Source organism: Grammomys surdaster, unplaced genomic scaffold, assembly GCF_004785775.1.
Source record: "Grammomys surdaster isolate TR1022 unplaced genomic scaffold, NIH_TR_1.0 334, whole genome shotgun sequence".
NCBI lineage: Eukaryota > Metazoa > Chordata > Mammalia > Rodentia > Muridae > Grammomys > Grammomys surdaster.
This window is the reverse complement of record NW_021604753.1, coordinates 119,778-145,057: the sequence shown is the minus strand read 5'-3', so window position 1 is coordinate 145,057 and position 25,280 is coordinate 119,778. Positions and strand designations below refer to the sequence as shown.

The 25,280-nt window shown below is 39.2% G+C and overlaps 1 pseudogene; it reads left to right on the top strand.

Moving 5' to 3' along the window:
* Positions 1–4,696: 4,696 nt before the first annotated feature.
* LOC114630265 lies at positions 4,697–16,690 on the top strand (annotated as a pseudogene).
* The last annotated feature ends 8,590 nt before the right edge of the window (positions 16,691–25,280 follow it).

Here is a 25,280-nt window from a genome sequence, read left to right as displayed (position 1 = left end):
GGTATTGACCCGGTGCCGATTTTGCCTAGGGGGTGACAGTGAATTATAGGTCAGAAGAATTCTAAACAGGCATTGCCTGCAGTCTAAGAGCTGCTTCAGGTGGGAAGAGCAGGGTTAGAAGGAATTGGAAAACTAAGAAAGCAGGACACTGAGGTGTTACAATAGCTGCCTGCTACATCTCCAAAGAACGAGATGAAAAGTTACATCTTGAATATGAGACAGAGAGAAAGAAAGGGTTTCAGAAAAGCAGTTGTCCTCTCTCTGAGCTGTGTCAGCAAAAAGGAATGAAAAGGTGATTTTAGAGCTCTCCTAGGAACAGAAGAAATTCAGGAGATGTCCTGAATTTCTCTTTAGCTCCTAGATGTCCTTGTTTGTTGTCTGTCCTTGGTGCGCCAATGTCCATGTGTGTCAATTGTTTGCTTTTTGTTTCATTGTCTAAATGTTTGTTCTATGTTTCCTGTTCAAAACGCAAAAATGGTTAAAACTGCTTGATGCAACTCTTGGTCTAGTTTAACTTTGTTTTAAAGACAGTCTTAATGTGAATGGATAGGTTGCCTGTAGCTAAGAGTTGAGCTGAGCTGGAAAAGCCTTTTCAGAAATTGATTGTTTGTATAAACTGATCTTAAAGGGACCAGCAGCATTTTGGATTCTATAAGGAAGCTGAGAGTTGTTTGTCTCAGAAAAATCTCTGTGACAAGGTGTCTTTATCTTGAAATTACAGCTAGAAAGAGCAAGAAATTTTGTTTGGTCTGAATATATAAGATGTGTAGCCACTTCATTGTTGTTTCTGATTGGTTTTAAAAGTATAAATATGTTCTACATGTCTTGGTTATAGATTATTGGCTTTAGTTATTGAGTGTGATTAGAAATTTACAACTTTGGTAACAGAAAGTTGGCATAAAACTAACTCAGGGTTAGAGTCATTCAGAAACCAGATATATAAAAAATAAGATTTTAAAACAATGTCTCTTCAATGAGATATTAAAAGCTGCTTCATGAATTCATATATAAGAATTGGCAGCAAAACTTTGTAACATAAAGGTAATCTACTTGGTGTTGATCTTAGAGAAAATAGATTGTTTACCTTGCTTTTGCTTTTGGTTTTGCTTCTCAAAATTATGGTTATACTCTGTTACAAAAGAAATTTAAAAATTTAGTTAAACTGCCAGTATTCCATTGGCTACAGTTGGCAGGCCTAATCTTGAGTTTGGGATTTTTTGATTTGCCCATGTTTATAGAAAAGAAGAGACAACAGTTAGAGTTAAATAAAGATATTTAAAACAAGTTGTGATACAGTGCTGGCCTGCAGGAAGGTTAATCTTCGCACCAGGCCTCAGAAAACAGGCCGAGATTAAGAACATTTACATTTAAATTAAGACAATGGAGACTGGGCTCTGCAAAAGCTTGGGTGAGACATTCCTTTTGTCTTGGTCTTCATGACCAGCCTCTAGAAAGTGTTTTCTGGAATTTGTTGATTGCCTTGCTTGTTCCTTGTGGGAGAGGCATCAGCCTCAGGCCCAAAATTCACAACAGTTTATGGGCCAGGAGTTGTTATTATGTTGGAGGAATTAAAATTATGCTTGCTTCCCTCCATGACATTGTAACTACTGCCGGCAAAGGAATTCCTCAACTTGTTTTGGGTCCTTCCTTCCAAATTTGTTAAGAGTGATAGAGGACAAAGATGGCTTTGGTTCCTCTGATGTGTATTAGGTCCTATCAGTAGCAAGAGACCTAATCTTAAATTAATAATTGAAAGAAAAAGGTTTTGAAGGATTAATAGATACTGGGGCTATGTAACAATTATTTAGAGGACAAGATTGCCTTCAGCTTGGCTTTTATCTGATACTCTCATTCAGCTAAAAGAATTGATTATTCAATTAATCCAAAACAAAGTTCAAATTTAAGATTTATGAAACTAATGGGGCATTACAGCCTGTCTTGCCTACTTCTGTTGCCATTCTAGTAAATACATATAGAATTATTATAGATTTAAAAGATTGTTTTTATTGTTCCTTTACATCCTGGTAAAGGTGGTGAGGTTTAAATTCAATGAATTTACTAGTGATTTTTTAGAGCCCATGAAGCGATATCATTAAAAAGGTTGCTTCAAAGAATGATTAATGGTCTTATATAAAAATTGTTGCTTAAATACAAAAGTTAAGCATTTAAATCTCTCAGTGTATATTATTCATTGTATATTTTGTTAGCTGATCTCTCTAAAGGAGTTTCTCTGTACGCCTTTGCTCTAATACAATGAGCTTTAAAATTTTAGATTGATTGTCGTTCCAGAAAAGATTCAAAGGCAATATCTTTTCAGTATTTGGGAACTCAGTTATATCTTTAACAGATTGTGGCACGGAAAATTCCAATTAGAATGGATAATTGGGGCTAGAGAGATGGTTTGGCCATTAAAGGCTAGGCTTACAACTAAAAATATTAAGAGTTCAATTCCCAGCAACCACATGGTGGCTCACAACCATTTGTAGTGGGATCTAGTGCCCTCTTCTGGCTTACAGGTGTACATAAAAAAATGGTTTACTTTTAATGATTCTCAAAAGTTGTTAAGAGGTATTAATTGGCTAAAACCTCATCTTAAGCTTACCATAGGAGAACTTGAATCTCTGTTTGATATTCTCAAGGGGGATACAAATCCTAATTCCCCTCAACAGTTAACTGATTAGGATGGCTTTATAGAAAGTATAGAATAAGCTGTTAGTTATCAAAAGATAAATTATATAGACTATGATAAATTGTTGGCTGTTTGTATTATTGCTACTCATGTGCTCACAACAGCTCTTTGGCAAAAGAAATCATTTATGTGGATTCATCCTTCATCTATAAGTAAAATTTGAACATCCTATTGTGAAACTATTACAGTGTTAATATAGGATTGTAAGCTAGAATCCTGAAAGTATTTTGGATGAAATGTTTATTCTTCATTCCAAATAGAAATTAAGTTGGTTATTGGAGAATAATGATATTTGGCCTATTACATGGCAAACTTTTTATACAAAATTGATAGTCATTATCCAAAAGACAAGTTATTAACAGTTTTCCTCTATGCATGCTTTTGTATTTCCTATAGATTTGCATGCAGCTCATAGAAAAAATATTTACTATATTTACAGATGCCTCATCTATTAAGAAGACATTATATGTAATTATATCACATGTTCATTTTCTTGAATTTCCCCCTGCTTCAGCACAAATAATTAAATTATGTGCTGTAGCCACTGTTTGAAATGCTAAAAGTCAAGCTCCCAGTTTGTATGCTCATAGCCAGTATATGGCTTATGGTTTATAATTGCTTGAAATTGTTCCTTTTTTAAAAAATATTCCTAATTCTCAAATTTTACAGTTATTTATAGAAATACAGCTTAATTTAAGAAACATGTACTGTTTCTTAACTTTATAAGACATTCAAGAGCTCATATTGGATTGCCTGGAACCCAGGGCAATGCCAGAGCAGATTTGTATACCAGTCAGATTATAGACCTTATAGAAACAATTGGCCATACAATTTTATTCTTTATATAATCAAAATAATAATAGTTTGAGACAATAATTTGATATTTCTAGAAAGTGTACAAGTTAAATAACAAAAGCTTGTTTTCAGTGTCCTCAATTTTCATAATGGTGTTAAGCCTTGAGGACTTATACGTGATCAATTATGGCAAATAGATGTTACTCATTTTTGATTTTAGAAAATTAAAATATGTACATGTGACTTGATACCCTTTTAGGCTTTTTAGTTGCAACTGCTTTAACAAGAAAAGCAACTAAAAATTATAATTAGTTATTGCCTACATTATTTTTCTATGCTTGGTGTTCCATATCAGATTATAGACAATGGAACTGGCTATTGATAGTCAAACATTTGAGATGTTTTGTTGACAATTTAATATTATTTTTATTATTGAGATTCCTTATCCTCAAGGACAAGGAATTGTGAAAGAGAGATTATGGAACTTTAAAATAATATCTTGATACTCTCTTGAATGTGGGAAGAACAACTATTGATGCTTCTTCCCTGGTTTTACAAGGAACTCTGAAAAATTGGCTTTTAAAAACTAAAAAGGGGAAATTATACCCCCCAGGGTCACCAAAAATACACCTTGCTTTTGTCTTATTTTAAATTTTCTGCAAACTGATGCTAAGGGTCAGTCTGCAGCAGATCGCCACTGGCGTCCGGTTACTTCCAGCTCATTTGCCAGGGTCATGTGGAGAGACCCCTTAACTAATACTTGGTGTGGTCCTGACCATGTTTTAATTTGGGGCTGTGGCTCAGTGTGTATTTTTTCAGAAAAAGAGAATGGAGCTCAATGGCTCCCTGAAAGATTGGTCTGTCAAGTGGACACAGATCTCAAGCCTAATAATTGTGATTCTGATGATGATGGCTCAAAATCCTTATCTGCCACTGATTTAACCTGGCATGTAGTCTCCATCAAACATTTCCGCTTCCAACCTTATTTTCTACATTGCTTGGATAAGTCATGTTGCTTTTAATCTTTTAAACTTTGTGTCTCAAGCAGATAGGTTGCCTTCACACAGGATCACTCTCAGCACGCTCAGCTTTCATCATGGCAGTTATCCATCGCTATGAAGAATTGCATCTAGTGCATACCCACAGGTTCTTTGGTCTGAATGTGGTTTTGGTCTTATGGGAAAGAGTGTGTCACTGATGGCCGGTTAGTCAATGACGGGTAAGAGTGTCTTGAGCCCCTATATACCTAAGACAGAGGCTTACATCAATATGCTATGTATGTTCCTCAAAGACAGGTAATATAGGAGTAATATAGATGCCAACCTAAGCCAGGCACGGTCGCCTGGCCACTCTGTACCCTAGATGGGATGAAATATTGTACCCCATCCAGCTGCTGGCACTGCTCATATCTTATAAAACTAAAAAGGGGGAACTGTGCCCTTCCCCCAGCCTTGAGCGGGCCTGAGGGACCTTGTTTACCACAATAGACCAAATAATAGGACTCCGGAGGCATTGCTTGCCTTGGCATTGCTGGCCTTGGTGCCTCCTTGGCTGCCCTGTAGCCTGGTACACAAACTGAGAAGAATAGACTGCCTGCTGAGCTTGCCTTGACATCTCCGGCCCGCGATTAAGTGTGGATTCCTCTCACCTCCATCAGGATGGTTTCCACTCACCCCCAGCCAGCTGAAGCAAGAAAGAACTCTGGGGGTAGGGGTGGGTTATCCCCTTTAAATTAGAAGCTGAACATTAAAGCATTGAGCCTTGATCAGAAACCTTTGTCCTGGCTTCATCTCTTCCAGCCCTCCTGCCATTCCCAGCCTCTCTTTCAGGTGAACCCGGTCAACTGTGGCCGATGGCCCCCAACAGACCAACCCATTATATGAGGCCACAGTCACACTGATACCTACACTACACAAAGACTCAACAAAGAAAGAGAATTTTAGACCAATTTCACTTATGAACACATGCAAAAATACTCAATAAAATACTTGCAAACCAAATCCAAGAACACATCAAAACTATCATTCACCACAATTGAGTAGGCTTCATTCCAGAGATACAAGAATGATTCAGTATATGAACATCCGTCAATATAATCCAAACTCAAGGGAAAAAATTACATGATCATCTCATTAGATGCTGAAAAAAACCTTTGACAAAATCCAACACTCCTTCATATTAAATGTCTTGGAGAGATCAGGGATATGAGACACATACCTAAACACATAAAAGGCAATCCAACAGCCAACATAAAACTAAATGGCCAGAAACTTAAACCAACCTCACTAAAATCAGGGACAAGACAAGGCTCCCTACTCTCTCCCTATCTATTCAGTATAGTATTTGAAGTTATACAACTAAAGAAGATAAAGATGATACAAATTGGAAAGGAAGAAGTCAAAGAAGCACTATTTGTGGATATATGATTGTATACATAAACAACCCTAAAAATTCTACTAGAGAACTTCAGGTGATAAGAACCTTTAGCAAAGAGACTCAAAGAAATCAGTAGCCCTTCTTTATACAAATAATAAACAGGCTGAGACAGAAATCGGGGAAGAAACATCCTTTACAACAACCACAAGTAATATAAAATATCTTGGTGTAACTCTAAGCAAGTGAAAGACTTGTAGAACAAGATCAAGTTTCTGAACTGATCAGGAGTTTTATGTGCCTTTGTCTCCCTCTAGTGTTTGACTGAGGACATCAAATTTGGTTTATACATACATGGATAAGGTTTTATTGGATACTTGCCAAACCACTAGGTTTTAAAAATCTATTAAGAATACCACAGCTTCTGGTCTGTATCTTCATCCGGGACAGATCTGTATGTCTGCTCTTCTCGAACACCCTATAGTCTGCCTGTCTCTCAGGAGGTCTGCCATAACAAGGGACACAGCCTACCTGTCTCCCAGCAGGTTGGCCATAACCAGCAAGATACAGGCAAGATCCCTGCCCTAATATCCATGCCAGCTAGTACCCTCAAAGAACCCAGCAGACTTGGGATCTATCTTGACCTAAAAATGGAAATAGAAATAATAAAGAAATTACAAATGGAGGCAACCCTGGAGAAGGAAAACCTAGGAAAGAGATCAGAAGCTACAGGTGCAAGCATTGCCAATAGAATACAGGAGATAGAAGAGAGACTCTCAGGCATAGAAGATACCATAGAAAATATTGACAAATCAGTCAAAGAAAATGCAAAGTGTAAAACAAAACATACAAAAACTTCAGGACACAGTGAAAAGAACAAATCTAAGAATAATAGAAGTAGAAGAAGGTGAAGATTCCCAGTTCAAAGGGTCAGAAGACATCTTCAACAAAATCATAAAAGAAAACTTCCCTAACCTAAAGAAAGAGATGGCCATAAATGTACAAGAAGCCCACAGAACACCAAATAGACTAGATCAGAAAAGAAATATCTCCCATCACATAATAATCAAAACACCAAATGCACAGAACAAAAAAAGAATATTAAATGCAGTAAGGGAAAAAGGCCAAGTAACATATAAAGACAGACCTATCAGAATTACATCAGACTTCTCATCAGATACTATAAAAGTGAGAAGATCCTGGACAGATGTCGTACAGACACTAAGAGAACACAAATGCCAGCCCAGGCTACTATACCCAGCAAAACTCTCAATCACCATAGATGGAGAAACTAAGATATTCCATGACAAGACCAAATTTAAACAATATCTTTCTACTAATCGAGCCCTACAGAGGATACTAGAAGAAAAACTCCAACACAAGGAGGGTAACTGCATCCAAAAAACCACAAGAAATTAATCACCTCACAACAACCTAAAAGAAGAGAAACACACAGACACACACACACACAGACACACACACACACACGCAATACCACCCCCAACAACAAAAATAACAGAAACTAACAATCATTGGTCTTTAATATATTTCAACATCAATGGACTCAATTCCCCAATATAAAGATGCCAGTTAATAGACTGGATACATAAGCAGAATCCAGCATTTTGTTGCATACAAGAAACATACCTTAGTCACAAGGGCAGACACTACTTTAGAGTAAAGGGCTAGAAAAACAATTTTCCTAGAAAATGGTCCCAAGAAACAAGGTGAAGTAGCCATTCTAATATCCGATAAAATAGACTTTCAATTAAAAGTTATCAAAAGAGGTAGAGAATGATACTTCATACTCATCAAAGAGAAAATCTACAAAGATGAAGCCACAATTCTGAACATCTAGACTTCGAATGCAAGGGCACCCACATTCATGAAAGAAACTTTATTACAGCTCAAAACACACATTGAACCTCACACAATAATAGTGGAAGATGTCAACACCCTGTTCTCACCAATGGACAGGTCATTGAAACAGAAACTAAACAGAAACACAGTGAAACTGACAGAAGTTATGAAACAAATGAATTTAACAGATATCTACAGAACATTTCACCCCCAAACAAACGAATATACCTTCTTCTCAGCACTTCATAGTACTGTCTCTAAAGTTGAACATATACTGGAACACAAAACAAGCCTCAACAGATACAAAAAGATTGAAATAATCCCGTGCCTTCTACCAGACCACCACAGACTATGTCTTGTAGTAATACATATTTTAATAAATCCCAGAGTGAGATTGCTACCCTGAATGAAAGACATACACAGCTATTATATTTTGATATGTCTCAAGCTGCACAATAGCTGGGCAACTGCCTAACTGCTACACTTTTAGAATCTATCTCCCACAGAAAATTTCAAGTTACGACTTATTAATTTCTATGTTCTATCTTGGCTGCTCTAGACCCAATTGAGCAGGCCTCTGGGCCTCATTCTCTTGGTTCTTTTATATGGTGACTTGCTTCTCTTTCTTGCACACACCTCAGGCATGATATCCCTCCTCCCTGGGAATTCTAAATCTGCTTCTGTCTCTTCTCCCCAGCTATTGGCTGCTGGCATCTTTATTTACCACTCATAACTAACTAGGGTCAGGTTCCCAGAAGCTACATGCAGATCCTTTCATGCAAACTATTTTAGGGGACCCAATTAGCATTAGAATACAAGCAGCCAAAAAGACTAGACTTCAATAACAACAAAAACAAGAGAAAGCCCACATACTCAGGAAACTGAAAAACTCTCTACTCAATGATAACTAGATCAGGAAAGAAATGAAGAAAGAAATTTAAAACTTTCTAAAATTGGATGGAAATGAAGGCACAGTATATGCAAACTTATGGGACACAATGAAAACAGTGCTAAGAGGAAAATTCATAGCACTAAGTGCCTTCATAAAGAAATTGGATCCTACACTAGAAATTTATAGCATACTGTTGGATTCTAAGATCTGTGGGACGTGCTCCCACAGAAACTCATGGACTGGACTCACTGCAATTAACATGAGGTTTGATGATTCCAGTATACTGGGGTTCTCTCACATGCAAGCAAGAAGAGAACCCCAAGTTGGAGCTAAGAATAGTTTTTATACAGTTTAAGGGGTAGAATAGAGAAACAGTGACTAGGCACAATATGATTGGCAGAACAGTGTGACTTTTAAACTGATTGGTCTTTGGGGAATGAGGTGGCAAGGACCTCCCTTGTCTGTTTACTTGCTTTGGGCCTTCCTCACCCGCAGGTGAGTTCCTGCCCCTGTAGTCTGAGGAATGTTAATCAGCCTCTCCCTTCCTTTTCTGAATGTTAGTCAATCCAGCAATTGTCCTCTGACTAAGGAATGTGCCCCTCCCAGGATGTGTCCTGGGACAGTAGGATTCTTTTAATCTTAAAACTCGAAAATCCTACATTTAGACCCAAAAGTCCTACAATATCTGAAAGCTCTAGAACAAAAAGAAGCAAACACACCCAAGAGGAGTAGGAAATAATCAAACTCAGGGCAATTATAAATCAACCAATTAGAAACAAAGAGAACAATAAAAAGAATCAACAAAACCAAGAGCAGGTTACTTGAGAAAAATCAATAGGATAGCTAAACTCCTAGCCAAACTCACTAAAGGGCACAGAGACAATACCCAAATTAACAAAATCAGAAAAGAAAAGGGAGGCAACAACAGAAACTGAGGAAATTTAAAAATCATCAGATATTACTAAAAATGCTTATACTCAATAAGATTGGAAAATCTAGATGAAACGGATGATTTTTCCAGACAGATATCACATACCAAAGCTAAATCAAGATGAAGTAAACTATCTAAACAGTCCAATAAACCATAAGGAAATAGAAACAGTCATTAAGAACTTCCCAACCAAAAATAACCCAGGGCCAGATGGTTTTAGTGCAGAATTCTACCAGACCTTCAAAAAAGAGCTAATACCAACACTCCTCAAACTATTCCACAGGCTAGAAACAGAAGGAACACTACCTAATTCATTTTATGAAGCCATAGTTACTCTGACACCTAAACCACACAAAGACCCAACAAAGAGAGAATTCAGACCAATTTCACTTATGAATATCAATGCAAAAATACGCAATAAAATTCTCACAAACTGAATCCAAGAACATATCAAAACCATCATTCACCACCATCAAGTAGGTTTTATCCCAGGGATTCATGTATGGTTCAACATATGAAAATCCATCAACATAATCCACTACTTACACCAACTGAAAGAAAAAAATTACATGATCATCTCATTAGATGCTGTTAGTATTCTGTTTAAACTCCACCTCCACAGTCACCTGGCAACAGCTAGGTATGCTCCTCTCCACAGTCACCTGGCAACAGCCAGGTAGGCCTGCCCACTGTAAAAGGGGCTGCTTAGCCCCTCCTGTCTCTCTTGGTCCCTTGACCCCGCGCCTGCAGGTTCACTGCCCCCTCTCCCCTCCCTCCTTCCCTTCTTCCTCTCTACACGTGGTCATGGCCAGCTTCTTCTCCTCTACTCCTCTCTGCTCTCTCTCTCTTCTCCCGCTCTCTCTCTCTCTCTCTCTCTCTCTCTTAATAAACCTCCCCTCGTGGAATCGTCTGGTCTGCTGTGATCTGTCCAAATTGTGCGTGAAAATCTTTTCAGATGAGATGCTGAAAAAGCCTTTGACAAAATACAACATGACTTCATGTTAAAATTCTTAGAGGAATCAGGAATTCATGGCACATACTTTTTTGTTTGTTTGTTTTTCGAGACAGGGTTTCTCTGTTTAGCCCTGGCTGTCCTGGAACTCACTCTGTAGACCAGGCTGGCCTTGAACTCAGAAATCCACCTGCCTCTGCCTCCCAAGTGCTGGGATTAAAGGCATGCGCCATCACTGCCCGGCTTCATGGCACTTAAACATAATAAAAACAATATGTAGCAAACCAACAGCCAGCATCAAATTAAATGGGAAGAAACTTGAAGAATCCCACTAAAATCAAGGACAAGACAAGGCTGTCCACTCTAACCTAATCTATTCAATATAGTGCCCCAGTCCGTGGGGATTCGAGGAGACCTTAGGGAAGGGAGCAAAAGAATGAAGGGACAAGAGACACAAGGAATAAGAGCAAGTCTGGATGGAGTTCTGACCAAGCTCTGAAACTTTAATTTTGGGTGCAGGTTATAAATACACAGCAAACCGGGAAGTTTGGGTGAGGGTCATTGCTTAGGGCTATCCCACTGTCATATCCTTATTGGCCTAGACCATCCCACTGTCATATGCTTATTGCCCTAGACCATCCCACTGTCATATGCCTTTTGGCCTAGACCATTCCATTGTCATAACCAGATCCTAGGAAATGCCAGACGTTCTTTAAGTTCTTGGGACCTGAGACTAGGTTTCCCAGAACAGCAGGTAATTTTCTGGGTTTGGCTCCTGGCAATATAGTACTCGAAGTTCTAGCTAGAGCAGTAAGACAACTAAAGAGGATACAAATCAGAAAGGGAAAAGTCAAGATATCATTATTTGTGGATGATATGATAGTATACATAAGCAACCTCAAAATTTCTACCAGAGAACTTCTATAGCTGATGAACAACTTCAGCAAAGTGGATAGATATAAACTTAATTCAAACAAATCAGTAGCCCTCCTTTATACAAATGATAAACAGGCTGAAAACGAAATTAGGGAAACAACATCCTTCACAATAATCACAAATAACATAAAATATCTTGGGGTAACTCTAATTAAACAAGTGAAACATCTGTATGACAAGAACTTCAAGTCTCTCAAGAAAGAAATTGAAGAAGACCTCAGAAAATGTAGAGATTGCCCATTCTTTTGGATTGGTAATATTAACATAGTAAAAATGGTCGTTCTATCAACAGCAATCTACAGGCTCGATCCAATACCCATCAAAATTCCAACAGAATTCTTCAAAGACATGGAAAGAGAAATTCATAATTTCATATGGAAAAACAAAAAACTCAGGATAGCAAAAACAATTCTTAACAATAAAAGAACTTCTGGGGGAATCACGATCCCTGACCGCTAGCTATATTACAGAGTAATAGTGATAAAAACCGCATGACATTGGTACAGAGAGAGAAAGGTTGATCAATGCAATACAACTGAAGACTCAGAAATAAAACCACACACTTATGGACACTTTATCTTTGACAAAGAAGCCAAAAATATACAATGGAGTCTAACTTGCAGTTGGTATGTAGTAAAACGAAAATAGATCCATATTTGTCACCATGCACAAAGCTCAAGTCTAAGTGGATCAAGGACCTCAACATAAAACCAGATACACTTAATCTAATAGAAAAGAAAGTGGGAAAGAGCCTTGAACTCATTAGCAAGGAGGAGTTGTGTGGGTGTGTCGGATTTCCTAAACAGAACTCCAATGGCCCAGGCTCTAATTGATCTAATTGATAAGTGGGACCACATGAAACTGAGAAGCCTCTGTAAAGCAAAGGACACAGTCAATAGCACAGACTGACAACCTGCCAACTGAGAAAAAATCTTCACTAACCCCACATCCGATAGAGGGCTAATATCCAAAATAAAGGACTCAAAAAGTTAACTTCCAAGAAACCAAACAACCCAATCAAAAGATAGGATATAGAGCTAAACAGAGAATTCACAGCAGAGGAATCTCTAATGGCCAAGAAGAACACAAAGAAATATTCAACATCCTTAGTCATCAGGGAAATGAAAATCAAAATGACCCGGAGATTCCACCTTATACCAATCAGAATGGCTAAGATAAAAAACTCAGGTGACAACACTTGTTAAGGATATGGAGAAAGAGGAACACTCCTCCATTGCTGATGGAATTGCAAACTGGTACAAATACTCTAGAAATCAATCTAGAGGTTCCTTAGAAAATTGGAAATAGATCTACCTGAAGACCCAGCTATAACACTCTTGGGCGTATACTCAAAAGATACCCCACCATGCCACAGGGGTATGTGCTCCACTATGTTCATAGCAGCCTTATCTGTGATATCCAGAAGCTGGAAACAACCCAGATGTCCCACAATGGAAGAATGAATACAGAAAATGTGGTTCATTTACACAATGGAATACTATTCCACTATTAAGAATGAGGATATAATGAATTTTGCAGGCAAATGAATGGACCTAGAAAATATCATCCTGAGTGAGGCATCTCAGACCCAAAAGGATATGTATGGTACGTACTCACTAAGTGGATATTAGCCAAAAAGTGCAGAATACCCAAGGTACAATTCACAGAACTCAAGAAGGTTAACAAGCAGATGGACCCAAGTGAAGATGCTTCAATCCCACTTGGGAAGGAGAAGGAAGCAATCACGCCAGGCAGAGGGAGAGAGGGACCTGGGTGAGAGATGGGACAGGGAGAGGAAAGAGGGAACATTATCAGATGGTAAGGAAAGTAAAACAAGAGAGAAGCCCTGAGAGACAGCAGAAAAAATGGACATATGCTATCTCAGGGGTGGAATTTGGTGTGTGTGTGTGTGGGGGGGCTCTAGAATGTACTAGACACCTGGGAGGAAAGAGAGTCTCAGCACTCAAAGGTGAAATGCCCAATAGTGGGGAGAGGGAACTTGTAGAGTCCATCTCCAGTAGAAAGACAGGACACTGAGTGGTGAGATGGGTTTGTAATCCCACAGTGGGAAACTCTGGCCTTGAATTGTTCTTATGTAAAATAAGTGCAGGGATAAAAATGGAGAAGAGACTGAGGGAAAGGAGGTCCAGTGACTGTCCCAACTTGGGATCCATCTCAGGGGGAGACTCAAAATCCTGACACTATTACTGATTCAACTTACAGATAGGCTGTCCTTTTAGAGGCCCAACAAGCAGCTGAGACAGAAGCAAATACTTACATCCAACCAATGGACTGAAGTTGGGGACCCCTGTGGTTGAACTAGGGAAAGGCTGGTAGAAGCTGAGGAGGAGGGTGACCCTATAGGAAGACCAGCAGTCTCAACCAATCTGAGATCTCTCAGACACTGAGCCACCAACCAGGCAGCATATACTAGTTGGTCTGACTCTATTGACACATATCCAACAGAGGACTACCTGGTCTAGCTTCAGTGAGAGAAGATGCACCTAACCCTTGACAGACTTGAGGCTCCAGGGAGGTGCGGGGCTGATGGGGGTGGAATGTGGAGGAGTGGGGACATCCTCTTGGAGGCAGGGGGAGGAGGAATGGGATGAGGAACAGTCGGAAAGTGGACTGGGAGGGGGATAACGACTGGACTGTAAAAAAAGTAAAAGTAATAAACAATCAAAAAAATTGTGACTCTCAGTCGCTCTGCCACAGTGGCGGATGAGGAGGTCTTCAGTCCTTGGTTTAACTGAAGCATCATATGTCCACAGCCTTCCAAGTGTTATAGTAATGCATCGAGGCACAAGGCATAATGTGGCGTGGTGTCTGGTTTAAGAGTGAGTGTTACTGAGTAGAAATGGCTGAGAGAAGTGGGAAGATTGCTGTAGGCCAAGTGTACATTGAGGTGGAGTATGATTATGAGTATGAAGTAAAGGACAGGAAGATTGTGATCAGACAAGGGGAGCTACCTCCTGGTGAAGAAGACCAGTGATGACTGGTAGTCAGACCTGATGTGAACCTCAAAGCATTTTATGTGCCAGCACAGTATGTCAAGGAGGTCATTCGCAAAGCGCTGATGCCACCTGTGAAGCAGGCAACGGGACTGCCAAATAACTCTATGAAGATGATACAGAGTATGCATCTCCAGAAATTGACAGAAAATGTGAACAAAATACCCACACTTTCAAGTTTTGGAACGCCATTACCATCTGTTCAAGGAACAGGTCTTATTTGTGATGCCAATCAGAATTTCGGATCCAATTATAATTCAGGCCAGACTCTCAAGCTAAGCCTGGACTTGCCCCATAATAACGGAAAGTTTAACAGTGATTCACATTCTCCTAAAGTTTCCAGACAGAAAAGAACACGGTTATTTGGTCATTTTCCTGGGCCAGAGTTCTTGGGCATAGAGAAGACTAGCTTCTCGCAGGAACAGTCATGTGACTCAGCTGGAGGAGGCTCTAAAAGAACACACCAGGATTCTGAGTCTGCAGGAAGGCCAGACTGGAGGAAGGCCAGATTCTCCAGTCTATACTCACCTACAGGAACTGAAAATATCACAGTCTGCTCTTCCTCCTCTCCCTGGGAGCCCAGTAATTTAAGTTAACGTGGAATAGAAGACGCACAAAGATAGTTCAGGCCGTTGTTACTACTAGAACCACACAACCCAGGAGCACACCTGGAAACCACGTTGATGGGCTTGGGATATGAGCACAAGCTGAGATTTTCAGAGCCCCGGAGAGCAAGAGTGACTCAAGCATGTTGATGATCGAGGTAGACAGTATTATTATAGTGCAGACAGATCTTGATCAGAATGGGAATTGCCAAAGTATAATGCTTCATCTCAGCAGCAAAGAGAAATAATTAAAAGTTGGACAGGCGGCTGCAAGAACCAATCGTGTTAACTAAATGGAGACACAGCACCATTGTGTTGGACTCCAACGACAAGGGTCAGGAGAAGTATGGATTTTTTTTGTTTGTTTGTTTGTTTTTCGAGACAGGGTTTAGCCCTGGCTGTCCTGGAACTCACTCTGTAGACCAGGCTGGCCTTGAACTCAGAAATCCATCTGCCTCTGCCTTCCAAGTGCTGGGATTAAAGGCGTGGACCACCACTGCCCGGCTTGGATTGTTAAATGTAACAAAAATTACTGAAAATGGGAAAAAGTTTTGAAAGAACTGGTGTCTTCTTGGGCAGTGTTGCAGGGTTCATCTTTACTTTTTAAGAAAACTCAAGGAAGTAGTACAAGCTGGTTTGGGAGTAATCAGTCCAAACCAGAATTCACAGTGGACCTGAAGGGGGCAGTGATTGAAATAGCATCAAAGGACAAACCAAGCAAGAGGAACGTACTTGAGCTGAAAACCCACCAAGGAACAGAACTGCTAATTCAGTCTGATAATGATGCTGCTGTTAATGATTAAAGTTCTGAGTAAAGTTCTATCAGTATCCAGGTAGCAGAGGCCACTGAAGCTGCTGAGAGGAGACACCAGATTCACGGAGCGGGGTGGGTAGAAAAGCAGGATAAAGAAAAGGACCAGAAGGAACTTAAAAAACTTTGCTCAATGAAAGGTCCATCATAGATTCTTCAGAGCAGAAGAAAACTAAGAAAAACTTAAAGAGGTTTCTTACCCGGCACCCCATTTTGCAAGCTGTTTGTGAGAAAGATTATATCAAAGATCAGGTATTTGCTAATCTTGTTAATCCGCGTCAGAGGGAAAATGGGTCAGTGACAAAGTTTGTGAAGTTATTCGTTGAGCACATCCAAGAGCATGGTTACATGGGATGATCATTTACAGAGTGAGTGACAGCCTTGCGGTGATCCAGAAGCTGAGGTTTGCAGTCAGTCATGATGAGGAGTTGGACTGGAATGACAGTAAATGAGAAGACATTCATGTCATCACGGGAGCACTCAAAATGTTCTTTTAAGAATTATCAGAACCTCTTTTTACATTTAATCATTTCAATGATTTTGTTAATGCAATTAAACAAGAATTCAGACAGCATTTCGCTGCAATTAAGGACTTAATCAGACAGTTGCCAAAGCCAAACCAAGATACCATGCAGATTCTGTTTAGACACCTCAAAAGGGTTATAGAAAATGGAGAAAAAACTGAATGACCTATCAGAGCATAATGACTGTTTTTGGCCCCATTCTTTTAAAGCCAGAAAGAGAGACTGGTAATACAGTGGTTCATGCTGTGTACCAAAACCAGATTGTAGAGCTGATTCTCCTGGAATTAAGCACTGTCTTTGGACATTGACTCTCATGAAAGACAGCCTGTGAAATAGATACTGGATTCCAAGATTTCAAGTCTTATACATGGTGTGTTTTGTTTTGGACCAAGTAGTGACTCTGAATTTGCACTTTTTTGAGAGTCAGAGAGGAAAAGGAGAGTGAAGGTGGTGGCTGGGCTCTCATTTGCTGCTTTGTTGCAAGCAAACAGCAAGCTATGACTGTGTAAATTTGGATTTATTTTATCCTGGATGCTTGCATTTCATCTTCCAAATATCAGTAAACATCAAAACTCAGAATTCTAACTAGTCATATACACTGGATAATTTGGTAAGAGCAACCATGTGGGTCCCCTGTGATACTGTCCTTACTGTCTCCAAACTGGGTAATGTAGATTCCTTCTCATGGTCCATAAGCTCTTGACTTGGTACAGTGATAATAATCACTGTCAGTTATTTTAAAAATGCTCTTGGGCATTTAAGACAAATGAAGTTGATCCATTTGAAACCTGTGTACTGCTCTTTTCAGGGTGTTTGCATGAGTGGCAGTCTAAAATGCCAAAGCTCATAACCCAGATAGAATCTCTGGGTGAAGGTTTGCTGTCTAAATTTACTGTCTCACGGCATTCTTGCTAGATACCTTAGTTGTCTGTTGGAGCAGCACGAGTAGGACTTAAAACACGGTGATATACTGGAGTTCTGGTTTGTCTAAGTCAAATCAGGGCATTTGGTACCTGTCTTGCTGTACTGAATTATAGCTAACAATCATTATGTTTAGTGCCATATTGAGTTTTTGGTATGACCCTGTGAAAACAGACATTTGTTTGATGTAAGTATGGGCTAAGGACCTAATATAATTTACCTGTGTATATAACTGTGTTGTATAGGCTCAGAGTACATCTGACTCAGTGTTTCTACTCATGACATTGGTAACTGTTTCCATGAATATTAGAATGGAGCCATTATTTGGGAAAGTTAAACTGTGCACTTTTAGGTTTTAATTACATTTACAGGCAGACCACTGCCATGAGAATGGTACTGGGAAATACTGAATAGACTTGCTAAATAGTAAACACACTACAGCATCAGCTCTTTAGGTTATTTAAAATGTACATAAGACATTAGGAAAATCATTACAGAATTCTAATTATAGCTCTAATAGTGGAAACCTGTAAATCAGATGTTGGATAGAAAATGATACTTGGATATGTTGGATAGAAAATTTGAGTATTTTATTTTACATTACTAATGTAGATTGATTTGTATAATAAAACAGGGTTCGGAAGGTTTTGTTACAGGGAGGCATGGTCTGTTGAAGATTTTTAAATGTATTTTTCTAGATTAACTGCTGTGTATGAAATGTCTAGTCTAATAAAGGAAACTACAATATGCTTAGTTTTTTTCCATTGGAAATGTGCATTTTGGTTCTTAATTTTGTTGTCATTTTGTTTTTATTTAATGGCATACTTTTATACCTCATTTTAGAAAATCAACCAAATCCATATTTCATGTGGCAGATTCTTCTGTACCAACATTTCCCTAACACCACACACTTCCTCATCAGCAGTGTTTGAAAGGAAGTGATTTCTGACCATGATTCTTTTTCCTAGGGTTGTATTTATAATTTCTAGATTGCCTTCCTGGGGAATGATCTGTGTTTGTGTGTGTTTGTGTGTGTTTGTGTGTGTGTGTGATCTGTCCAAAACTTTTCTCCTAAGTCTTGTGGCTAAGATATTGTGTGTGTTGTAATCTTCTCAAATAGGTAACAAACTAAGCTGCTTGACAGCTCACACAGATTGCTTTGGGAGAAATTCTAAACCAGAATGTATAGACCTGAAGATGCCATTAACAACACAGTGTGCTTTAGGGCTCTCGTGTCTTGTCTGTGTACCAGAAAATCAATTAGACTCAATTCTGTGATCTGTGGTGTTCTTTCTCTTGGTGATCATGAACGTGTCAAAGGTTTAAAATTGTCCTGTGAATCTTGTTTCAAAGTACATGTAAGTATGCAAAGTCTTTAATGTTGTATTGGTCTACCACTAATAATTGTATTGTAATAGTGCATGTACAATGAGGGGTCTTCTGTTTTCATCCTTTGTGAATTAAAAATTATTGTTTTTGTAATAACAAAAAATATTGTGCTAGAGATGTAGCAAATAGGAAGAGAGCAACTGCCTAGAATGCCCCCAAAGCATTGAATTCCCAGGAATACTGAATACAAAAGGATTACTTATTTAGAAGTATTGATGAGTTTAACATACGATATTGTGGTACACCATAGACAGCTTATCTTAACACAGGAGATAATTTTTTTATAATTTATTTATTTTTTTCAAATTGTAATTTTTACTTATTCACACAGGGGTTGTAAACACAAAAAGGCAGGACCTGGGGAAGGGGATGACACTGGGGCGTGGGTGTTTAGGGGGAATACAGATATCTTTCAGAACAGAGTATCGGCTGGGTGAAGGTTGAGGGGACAGGTCTCTATGACTCTGCCTATGATTCACTTGTCCTTATCTAAGTTGGTATTATCTGCCAAGGCTACCTATTTACAAGGTCTATGACTACTCAGGCTGGTAAATTTCCACAAAAGCTGCCTGTTTACAATAGCTTATAGACATCTGTTTCAATGTTTTTCCACAGAGACCCAAGACTTGGTGTTAGTATACATGTATGACAGGCCTATTGCTGATTTTAGGCCTATGGCTGACTTTAGGCCTTCAGTGTATAAGCAGGGCTGGCCCTGACATCTCCTCCCTTCTCTAAGTATAGAAGGGCTGTGGCAATTCTAATCTTGTAAAGGTGGGGATAGAGGCCTGACCTCCAGTAATTGAAGGGGACCTTGTAATGGCTCTGGTCCCCCTGTCATTGTCCAGTGAGGCATGAGGGCCTTTTTCAACACAGGAGATAATTAAGGAAAGAGGTAACTGAGTGTGAAAATATTGTCTAAAATAGACTAAATGTAGGAAAGTGTTGGCTACATTATTAAGAATAAAATCAACAATGAAAATGAGTAGTATTTTATCTCTTTGTAGCATAAAACAATTTAGTGATATTGGAGTACATGATATTTGTGTGAAAAATATGATTCATTGTGATAGAACTGAAAGAGAAGTCCATTGTATAGCAAGTGCGATTTGCAAATACAAATGACATATACAAGGCATGAGGTAAACAATCTTTGTCTAATCTGTACAAATGCATCAAATATACCTAGGGACAAAATGAAACTAGCTCAAATTTTTTCAGACAATGTAGTTCCCGATTTGAAATTTCTTAAGTAAGTCAGCATTACAGATATGTTAAGAAAGAAATAGAGAAAGGGTATAGCTAATTTACCCTTGATCTGGCTCATGCCCGTCTTGAGTATAAAACGACGTTCAATCTTTTGTGACTAGGGTGGGAGCGCCTGCAGGAAACACCCATCTAGCATCTCATCAGCAGCACCCCGGACAGACTCTTCAGCTCTTGGTTTTGGCTCTTTTCCAGGTATTGCTTCACTATGAAATATAAAAATCCTTTTAACATTCATATAAAACTCATTTAATAAGTATTCTGAATTCTTATTATGACTTCCTAATGTACCTCACTTCAGAAGATTTTATATATGTTAAACTTGTGTTTCAAGAGTTGATTATGACTGGTCACCGCTTTCCTTACAATGTTTTTGCTATGTTGAAGACATGAAGAGAGATTAACCCCAAATTAAAACAACAACACCCCACCCCAAACACATGCAGACAGAGAAGGAGGGCCATGCTTCTTCCACACGCTTTGTTTTGGTGGCTGCAGTAACTGATGGTGTTTTATTTACATGCTCATGAAGTTAGTGTTCTTATTTTATTCATCCTCCGTGCTCCCAGAGCAACTCAACCCTGGCTCTGTCATGACAGTTTGCTAACATTTCCTTGAGACTAATATTCTTTCCTAAGTAGTGGTAGACCACAAAACTGACCCCTGCCTCTAAGCATCTCTCTCCAGCATGGTCAGAATTTTAAATAACTCATTCATGAATAAATACTGAAGCCAATACCTTGATGGTTTTGTGCTCAACAAGCATTTCTTTGTAACATCGAGTCCTTATAACTTACAACCTATGCCAAAGCTCACAGGAGGACACTTCTTTCCTTCAGCTCCCTGCGTTCCTGACTATGGCTAAGAGTTTCAGACTCCAGGAGCTGTGGTTAGTAAACTCTGAGATAACAGCTTCATTTTCTTCTCTTCCTCTCTGAGTCATCATTGCTGAGGCTCTGGTAAAGTGAGCTTTGAACCTCTTCTTCAGAAACTTGTTCAGTGATGTTTCAGGATATGAAATCAAGGCAGAAATATAATCTATGCCTTATTTCTGTACACTATCACATTTTAAAATACCATTATAAATATCATTCTGCCCCAAAAGAAAAGTTTAGAGGAGAATTTTAGGGCAGAAGTATCACACCCTTCCTATACTGTCTGTGCTTGCAGGATTTTAAAAAGTGTGGACACAGGCAACAGTTGATGAACACAAATTTTTAATTAAGCATTAGAAAAGAATGGAAGCTGAGGAGGAGGGTGACCCTGTAGGAGGACTAGCAGTCTCAATTAACCTAGACCCCCAAGATCTCTCAAACACTGAATCACCAACAGGCAGCATATGTCAGCTGATATGAAGCCCCCAACACATATACAGCAGAGGACTGCCAGGCCTGGGTTCGTTCAGAGAAGATGCACCTAACCCTCAAGAGACTGGAGGGCCGAGGGAGTCTAGAAGTCTGGTTGAGTGGGGGGGTGGATGGTGAGGACATCGTCATGGAGACAGGGGCGTGGGGAGGAGGTATGGGATGCGGAACAGTCAGAGGGTGACTGGGGTGGGCAGGAATAAAATCTGGAGTATAAATAAGTAAATAAATGACAAAAATTAAAAGAAAAGAAAACAAAAGAAAAGAAGAGAAAAGAAAAGAATGGGAACATCAAAACAGGTTTTGGTCAACCTTATCTTTCTAGGCATACAAGCAAATCAAATTTAAAAAGGGACCTCACACACTTTAATTTCAGGGGATAAGAATGACATGAGAGATTGACTGATGGGCAACATCTACAAAATGCTAAAAGATGCCAAGAAAAGAACACAAGTGGTCTGAAAGACAGGTTAGCATCCATCAAGCAAAGAGCCCATTGTAGGTCCAACCACGGCATCAGGAAATGGGATAACTAGGCCTTCTGAGATGGTGATCATAGCAGGGCTGCAAAGGATCTGAACCATCACCCAGCTCCCCTCAGTAATCGGCCTTCGGAGGCCAGAGAGGTAGTCTACTCCAGAGCTCCAATTGACAGGGCTTTGCAGGTAAACTGTGCAAGGTAGGCCAGGTTCCTGTCTCTGGAGTCTGAGGCAGACATGTGTAGCACATAGCTGTGAGCACATGCACTAGCGTGCTGGCATGCTTCCTCGTTGCTAGGCAACAAAAGGGATTCTGCTCAAACTGAACCACTGACCTGCCCTGGCTGGACGCTCCTGTGGCATGGTGGTGATATATATATATTTTTTGTGTGTGTTTTTAAGTTTTAGTGTGGGGTTTGGGAAGAAGTGGGTGGCAAAAGGGAGGAGAAGAGAGGGCAACACGGGGCTAGGTGGCCCTAGGCCTCTGTCATGCCGGAGGACATCGATTATGATGCCCAGACACCGAATGCCTCTGAGCAGCCACACTGGTATTGGCGTTTGTGGACCTGCTGCTTGGGCTATGGGTGCCTTGATTACCAAGTGGATGAATACCTCATCCCATATGAACCTGTGGGACAGTTCCAAAGGGCGGCCAGCATGGGTGATTTGTCTACAGTAGAGCACTTCATCACCTCCCGAAGATACTATGTGGATAAATATGACAGGAGGAACAGGTAAAAGGGCCTCGAAGGGGAGATGAGCAGGAGGGGCAGAGTCTGTTAGGGACAGTCAGGGCCAATCAGGGAGAAGCACCACCTCCCAAGGATTTTCCTAAGAGAGGGGAGAGGGTGAGGTTTGGTTCTGCTTTCGCTGAGCCTGCTGTGTTTTCTGCTGGTCGTAGGCTCCTAAGTATTTGGGATCTGCACACCTTGGAAGGATCTAGCACTTAGGCCTTCTTTTAAGGGAAGAAAAACAAACTTCAGTTAGCTTCTGAGTCCTTTTACATTGCTTCCTTTACAGTAGTTTATTGGACACCTTAAAATAATTTAGGTAATGAGATGGCATGCATTTTCTTTTAAAGTGTGTATTTAAGGAATTTTTAGATTTATGTATACGAGTGTTTTGCTTGCATATAATTTCTATGCACCACATGCATCAGAAGAGGGTATTGGATTCACTGGAGTTATAGATGACTGTAAACTACCATGTGGGTATATAATACTAAATTATATACATTGCAGAAAATTGTATCATGAGAATAATTTTTCCATATAATATCAAGGTTAAGGCTAAAAAGACAAGTCACCAAAGAAAATCCTATGTCAGTGTGACTCGCCTCAGTGTGCATGTTATTTGTGTATGTGTGGGTGGGGTACAGATGTGAAAGTTAGAGGTTGATATTTTCTTTCTCTATTGCTTTTCACTTACTAAAAAAAAAATCTTTGCATGCGTGCTTGCATATGTGTGTGTGTATGTGCGTTTACACACATGCCTATATGCACAATTGTGTTAGTGTATGTTCTACATATGCACAGGTAAGTGCCTGGAGTCAGTGGGCAACTCTATTTGGCAGTTCAGTTCTGCCATATTGTGAGTTCTGCTGATCAAACCCAGGCCATCAGGCCTCCCCGTGGGTCTTTGCTGTGCCACTCTGTGGTCCTTAGATCTCAGTTTTTGAGACAGGTTATTTCACTAACCCATATGCCCATTATATTTGATTTACTGTGTTGGACTTTACTGATTCACCTAAACTTTCAGGTAAGCAAGATCCAGGAATATCCTGTCTCCACAGCCCCCAAACTAGTTTTCCAAGGTGCAGGGGGTTCTGAACACAGGTGCTGAGATTACAGAATGAACACCTTATCAAGTGAGTCATTGCCTCAGCCCCTCTTTTGTTCTTACTTCACACTAGGCAATCAAGGGGTGCCAACGTCACTCGACAGTAGAGAACCCCACAGTCCACATGCTGCTTTAGTCATAAGTTAGATCTGAGGAGTTCCTTAGTCTTCCAAGTTGGATCTTCATACAAATAAAAGATAGAAGAATCAATTAGTTTCAAAAATATTCTTTTGATTTATAACTGCTTTTTAAATACATTGAATTTTCCAACTGTATTTATCCGTCTGTCTATTCTCTACAGGTTACTTAGATATCTACTATACAGCACATACATTCTACTGTCTCTTAATTCTTCCATTCTTAAACCTTTATATTTCACAGCCGAATCAAGAAGTTAAGAAAGTTAAAACTTGCCTTAATTTTAACAGAAACTTTTCTCTCCCTTCCTATGAAAAAGAACAAAAACTGTTTTGAAGGAAGAAGACTATAAAAAATAATTAATCACATAACTATCCTTTAGTAAAATTATATCACATGCTATAAAATTTATCACATAATTTTCAACTTTTTAGTGTGACATTAAATATTAGAAATATTAGGTGTTTTTACATTCTATAAATTTAAATATTAAATAAAATGAGCAGTGCTCACTTGAATCCCTAGTTTTTGTTTTTTGTTTTTTGTTTTTTTTTTGTTTAAAGCTTCTTAAAAGTCAAAGCAAGAGAGCTGTGATGCCATGGATTATGTCCTTTTAGAGAGTTTGGCCAGGTTTTGGTGTGAGTCTATGGATGCATAAATGACTAGGAGGCAACCAACGATGATCTGCTTTACTACCAAGCGGAGTCTAGAGCATCATGAACACTGTGTCTATAACCCAGGGGATAGGCTATGTTCCTGTTGGCTGCAAACACGGAAAGGTTGCCTATAGGCATTAAGAAATGAAAAAATTCTCTTTACCCAAATTCATCTTAAGAGCTAAAATTTATATAGATACAAGACTTTCCATGAATCTATGGATTGCATCATATATCACTTGATGTAAAGTACAATGGACTGACTGCATGATAACCTTGTAGTTTGTGTAATAAATTTAAAAATGTTACCAATTATAGTTGTAAAATGTCATGTGTTATTACGATTATTCCAGAGATGCTAAAATGTGAATAAAGAGTAAGATAGTCACAGTGGTACTGGCCTGCAGACTTACCTACTGGGAGAATGAGTTAGGAGGATTATCAAGTTTAAGGCCAGCCTTGGCAATATAATTTTAAAATATAGTAAACTTATTTGAATAAAAAATTGCAACTGTACAGTAGGTTGAATGTTTTGATTGGTATTCATTGAGATATTGTGTTTGATAACAATAGCAAGAATATTCATCATTATCCACCAGATGCAGAGCTGTCAGGTGCCGGAAATGCTTGTACATGCTTTGTGTAGACTTGAACTGAAATGTTACAGCAGCACCATGTAAGAGATCTACTGTTTGTTCCCATCATATGGATGAGGAAACTGAGTTTTGGAGCTCATAGAAATCCCAAGAAGTAGCTTGGAAGTAACAGATTAGAGAAGGATTCAAATATAAGCTGTGTTCAGTGTACTGGGTGCTGTGTTATTCAGATAGGCTGCTCTGAGCACCA